The sequence below is a fragment of the Ranitomeya imitator genome, chromosome 3 (assembly GCF_032444005.1).
Source record: "Ranitomeya imitator isolate aRanImi1 chromosome 3, aRanImi1.pri, whole genome shotgun sequence".
NCBI lineage: Eukaryota > Metazoa > Chordata > Amphibia > Anura > Dendrobatidae > Ranitomeya > Ranitomeya imitator.
Genome location: NC_091284.1, coordinates 162,184,068 through 162,190,067, shown reverse-complemented (window position 1 = coordinate 162,190,067; position 6,000 = coordinate 162,184,068).

Genomic DNA, 6,000 nt, shown 5'->3' with positions numbered 1-6,000 from the left:
TAAGATGCCTATCCATTATTAACCCAATAGTAATAAAGGGTTAATAAAACAAACACACATTAGGAAAAAAGTATTGTAATATTCTTCATTTAACCATACTTACCATACTTCAGCACCTGCAAAAAACATAAAATAATAAACCACATACTACCTGTCCGCCGTAGCCAATTAATAACGAGTGTCCCACGACAATCTCCCCTATAGAACAGTGACATCTGGTGATGTCACTGCTCTATAGGACCCTCAGTGACACACTGACAGGAGACAATGGCTCCTGCAGTGCATCACTGAGGTTACTATAGTTCAACGTCTCACTTTATGGCAATTGCTGCGTGGGAAAATTTCTCACACAGCAATGCTAAAAGTGAGACTAGGGACTATTTTTTTTACAGCGATGGAGGAATACAGTGCGGAAGGATACTTTCCTCCCGTCATTGGATTCCTGGAGCCCCTGGAGAGTGGTCACATCATCTGATGCTGCCTTTCTCCACGGGAGATCGTCGTGGGACACTCGTGGATTTCTGTGGATCAGGGAGCATATTGGTTGTTTGTTATTTTAATCTTTTTTACAGATGACACTGGCTTCGGGGCTCAAAATGACAAGTGATGGTGAGCATGTAATCTATGTTTAATGTACTGTATGTCTATATGTATGTATGTATTGTATGTAATGTATGAATGTATTGTATGTAGTATGTATGTATGTATGTAGCATGTATGCATGCAGTATATATGTAGTATGTATGTAATATGTATGTAGTATGTAGTATGTATGTAGTATGTATGTAGTATGTATGTATGTAGTAAGTATGTATGTAGTATGTATGTATGTAGCATGTATGTTTGTATGTAGTATATATGTAGTATGTGTGTATGTAGTGTGTATGTAGTATGTGTGTATGTAGTGTGTATGTAGTATGTGTGTAGTATGTAGTATGTATGTATGTATGTAGTATGTATGTAGTATGTATGTATGTATGTAGTATGCATGTAGTATGTATGTACAGTACGTAGTATGCATGTAGTATGTATGTATGTAGTATGTATGTAGTATGTATGTAGTATATATGTAGTATGTAAGTATTTTTTTGTTACATTCAACACATTAGCCGGATGATCGGACTACTACTGTCCCATCATTGGCTAATGTGTCAATCACTGTCACTGTAGCAGGCATCATCCGATGGCAATGGGACTTGAAGTCCCATCAGACGATGCCTGCACACACGCACAGACGCCCAGCTGCCCGCACAGACCCCCAGTAGCTCGCACAGAGCCCCAGCAGCCTGCACAGATGCCCGGCAGCCCGCGCAGAGCCCCGGCATCCCGCACAGAGCCCCGGCAGCCTGCACAGAGGCCTGGCAGCTCGCACAGAGCCCCGGCAGGCCCACACAGAGCCCCGGCAGCCTGCACAGACCCCCGGCAGCCCACACAGACCCCCGGCAGCATGCACAGACCCCCTGCAGCCTGCACAGACCCCCGGCAGGCACGCTCAGACCCCCTAGAGGCCCATACAGACCCATGGCAGGCCCGCACAGACCCCCCATGGTCACGCACAGACCCTGCCAGCACACACACACGCAGTCTCCACCCACGCACCGCCCACACTCCATTATAGTGCATATTTGCACTATGGGAACTTCCGATTCCGGTATCCGATATCGCAAAGGTATCAGAACTCGGTATTGGAATTCCGATACAGCGAATATCGGCCAATACCCGATATTTGCAGTATCGGAATGCTCAAGTCAACACTACTCATCATCCATCAGCTGCCCCATCAATCACATCTGCTGCTTTTTCCTCCTATTCTGTTACCATGCCAACTGAGACACAGGTCTTCGACCGCAGAACCCCGGGTTCTTTACCCTCTCCAGTAACGCTGACTGAGAGCTCACCGTCACCTGTAGCAGAAGCGGACATGCCTGCTGTTTTTGACCGATCTCAGAGAATGAGAACACCACAACTTTCTCCTACGTAACATCTCCGCCTGCATTTCTCTTACAGTATAGCAGTTTGTCCGGTTCACCGTACACTGCCCTCTCTCAGCACTGCAGCCAGTCCACAGTTGTGGTCACGTAAAAGATTGTGTTCTCCTGCGCATGACAAAGCTGAGAGGTTGAACTCCACTATCTCTAATCTGTTGGACACAGAAATGTTGCCTTTATACCTGGTAAATGCAGACGGTTTCTGAAATTTGATGGCTGTCACAGTCTTTCAGTACCAATTGCTCAGTCACCATTACTTTTCTAAGAAAGCTGTGCCTACGCTACACCAACATGTCACAGACAACATCACCCTTTCCTTGACTAAATCTCTATCTGCCAGGGTGCATTTCACTACAGGCACTTGGATGAGTAAGCATGGCCAAGGGCATTACATCAGGCTGACTGGGCACTGAATAACTCTGATAGGTGTGGGGGCAGGAGCTGCTCCACCACTTTGGAAATCCCAAGGCTTGCAGGACAAAACTCTACATTTAACACTTCCTCCACTGCTTCTGCCTCCTCCTCTATCTCCTCTAAAGCCTCCCCCTGCGCCTTTAACCTCTGCCTTAATGAGACACACATTCCAACAGTGCAGAGTGAATCCCCACCACCTCCATACTGTGCAGCCAGGGCGCACCATAATCAGGCAGTATTAAAATTGATATGCCTTGGAGATTGCAGTTATACAGCTGAATAGTTGTGTACAGCTTTCCAGGCTGAGTTTGATCAAAGGCTATCTCTGCTGAACCTGCATCCAGGGAAGGCCGTCTCTGATAACGGTGGAAATCTGGTGGGGGCCCTACGGTGAGACAAGGTGACAAATCTGCCTCGCATGGCTCATGTCCTCAACCTGGTGGTACAATGTTTTTGTGAGCAGGCTGACAGATGCAGTGACAAACAGGAGGCAGATCAAGGGTTAACAGGTTTTAATAAAGCAAAGAGTTACTCCATGCAGGGAGATGGGTAAATGTGAGGTAAATAACAGGCAGTACAGGAAACACAGGGCTTTGGTTGAGGGGGGAATCCACATAGGAGTAACAAGTGAAGTCGTGCTCAAAGGAAGCCCTTATTAAGCAGACATTTTCCTGTCAAAAGAGGTCACGGAGCAGTTGATTGCACTAACAACCGTCGGCACAACGTAGATCCGGTGGGGTCCTGAAGAAGGCAACAAAACATGTTCAGCTGGCAACGTTGAGTCTTTGAAACATCCCGTGGAGTCCTCAGTAAGGAGTCTTCAGTGGCCGGTAAGGTATAGGCCACAGTCCTGTGAGAATTAGGCGAGGCTCGAAGAATATGCATTGGGGATTCAGAAAGCAGCAGTACCCAGTCACAGTCTCTGTCTGGCAGCACACGCGCAGTACTCACTGTTACAGAGCAATTGGCACCTCGATGTCCGTGTGCTGACCTGCACATGTTGGCCTTCTCATTGGTGTCTCTGCTGTCCATCTCTCTCACAGCCAAGCATGCGCCTCTGCTGCTAACGGCCCAGAGCAGTTGATTGCACTAACAGCCGTTGGCACAACGTAGATCCGGTGGGATCCTGAAGAAGGCAACGATACATGTCCAGCTGGTAACCTTGAGTCTTTGAAACATCCTGTGGAGTCCTCAGTAAGGAGACTTCAGTGGCCGGCAAGGTATAGGCCACTGTTGTGATTTCTGTGGCTGAATTCACTCCTGTGGTCACAAGTGGTACTGCAGCTTCTGAGCTTCCTCCCTCAGGTGTTCTGGTGAGCTCGTTAACTGCTTCATTACTTAACTCCGCCTGATGCTGCTATCCTTGCTCCTTGTCAATGTTTCAGTGTTGGATCTGAGCTTCTCCTGATTGTTCCTGTGACCTGCTGCTCTGTATAGCTAAGTGCTTTTTGCTTTTTTGTTGCTTTTTTTCTGTCCAGCTTGTCTTTTGTTTTGCTGGAAGCTCTGAGACGCAAAGGGTGTACCGCCGTGCCGTTAGTTCGGCATGGTGGGTTTTTTTTTGCCCCCTTTGCGTGGTTTTGCTTTAGGGTTTTTTTGTAGACTGCAAAGTTCGCTTTACTGTCCTCGCTCTGTCCTAGAATATCGGGCCCCACTTTGCTGAATCTATTTCATCCCTACGTTTTGTCTTTTCATCTTACTCACAGTCATTATATGTGGGGGGCTGCCTTTTCCTTTGGGGAATTTCTCTGGGGCAAGTCAGGCCTATTTTTCTATCTTCAGGCTAGCTAGTTTCTTAGGCTGTGCCGAGTTGCCTAGGTAGTTGTTAGGCGCAATCCACAGCCGCTTTTAGTTGTGTTTAGGATAGGATCAGGTTTGCAGTCTACAGAGTTTCCACGTCTCAGAGCTCGTTCTTGTATTTTTGGGTATTTGTCAGATCACTGTGTGCGCTCTGATCGCTATGCACACTGTGTTTCTGGATTGCCTTCATAACACCTGTCATTAGCAAACATAACAGTACAAGGAGCCAAACTAATGATTCTCAATAGAGGGAAAGAAAAAGTTCTGACATAATTTTTTTTTTTTCTGCTCTGTGTTCACTTTTTTTTTTTCCCCTAGACATTTGGGTGATTCTGGACACAGGTGTGGACATGGATATTCAGGGTCTGTGCTCTTCAATGGATAATCTCGTTATAAATGTACAAAAAATTCAAGATACTATTGATCAGAAATCTATGTTAGAACCAAGAATTCCTATTCCTGATTTGTTTTTTGGAGATAGAACTAAGTTTCTAAGTTTCAAAAATAATTGTAAGCTATTTCTGGCCTTGAAACCTCATTCTTCTGGTAATCCTATTCAACAGGTTTTGATTTTGAACAGGAAGGATATAATGGAACTAGAGAGAGTACAAAGGAGGGCAACAAAATTAATAAAGGGGATGGGAGAACTACAATACCCAGATAGATTAGCGAAATTAGGATTATTTAGTCTAGAAAAAAGACGACTGAGGGGCGATCTAATAACCATGTATAAGTATATAAGGGGACAATACAAATATCTCGCTGAGGATCTGTTTATACCAAGGAAGGTGACGGGCACAAGGGGGCATTCTTTGCGTCTGGAGGAGAGAAGGTTTTTCCACCAACATAGAAGAGGATTCTTTACTGTTAGGGCAGTGAGAATCTGGAATTGCTTGCCTGAGGAGGTGGTGATGGCGAACTCAGTCGAGGGGTTCAAGAGAGGCCTGGATGTCTTCCTGGAGCAGAACAATATTGTATCATACAATTATTAGGTTCTGTAGAAGGACGTAGATCTGGGTATTTATTATGATGGAATATAGGCTGAACTGGATGGACAAATGTCTTTTTTCGGCCTTACTAACTATGTTACTATGTTACTATGTTACTATGATTATTATTTCTTTTTTGCGCGGTGACCCTCAAGACTGGGCATTTTCTCTTGCGCCAGGAGACCCTGCATTGAGTAGTGTCGATGCGTTTTTCCTGGCGCTCGGATTGCTGTACGATGAGCCTAATTCAGTGGATCAGGCTGAGAAAAATTTGCTGGCTTTGTGCCAGGGTCAGGATGATATAGAAGTATATTGTCAGAAATTTAGGAAATGGTCAGTACTCACTCAGTGGAATGAATCTGCGCTGGCAGCTTTGTTCAGAAAGGGTCTCTCTGAGGCTCTTAAGGATGTCATGGTGGGATTTCCTATGCCTGCTGGTTTGAATGAGTCTTTGTCTTTGGCCATTCAGATCGGTCGACGCTTGCGCGAGCGTAAATCTGTGCACCATTTGGCGGTACTGCCTGAGGTTAAACCTGAGCCTATGCAGTGCGATAGGACTATGACTAGAGTTGAACGGCAGGAATACAGACGTCTGAATGGTCTGTGTTTCTACTGTGGTGATTCCACTCATGCTATTTCTGATTGTCCTAAGCGCACTAAGCGGTCCGCTAGGTCTGCCGTCATTGGTACTGTACAGTCCAAATTCCTTCTGTCCATTACCTTGATATGCTCTTTGTCGTCGTTTTCTGTCATGGCGTTTGTGGATTCGGGCGCTGCCCTGAATCTGATGGATTTGGATTATGCTAAACGTT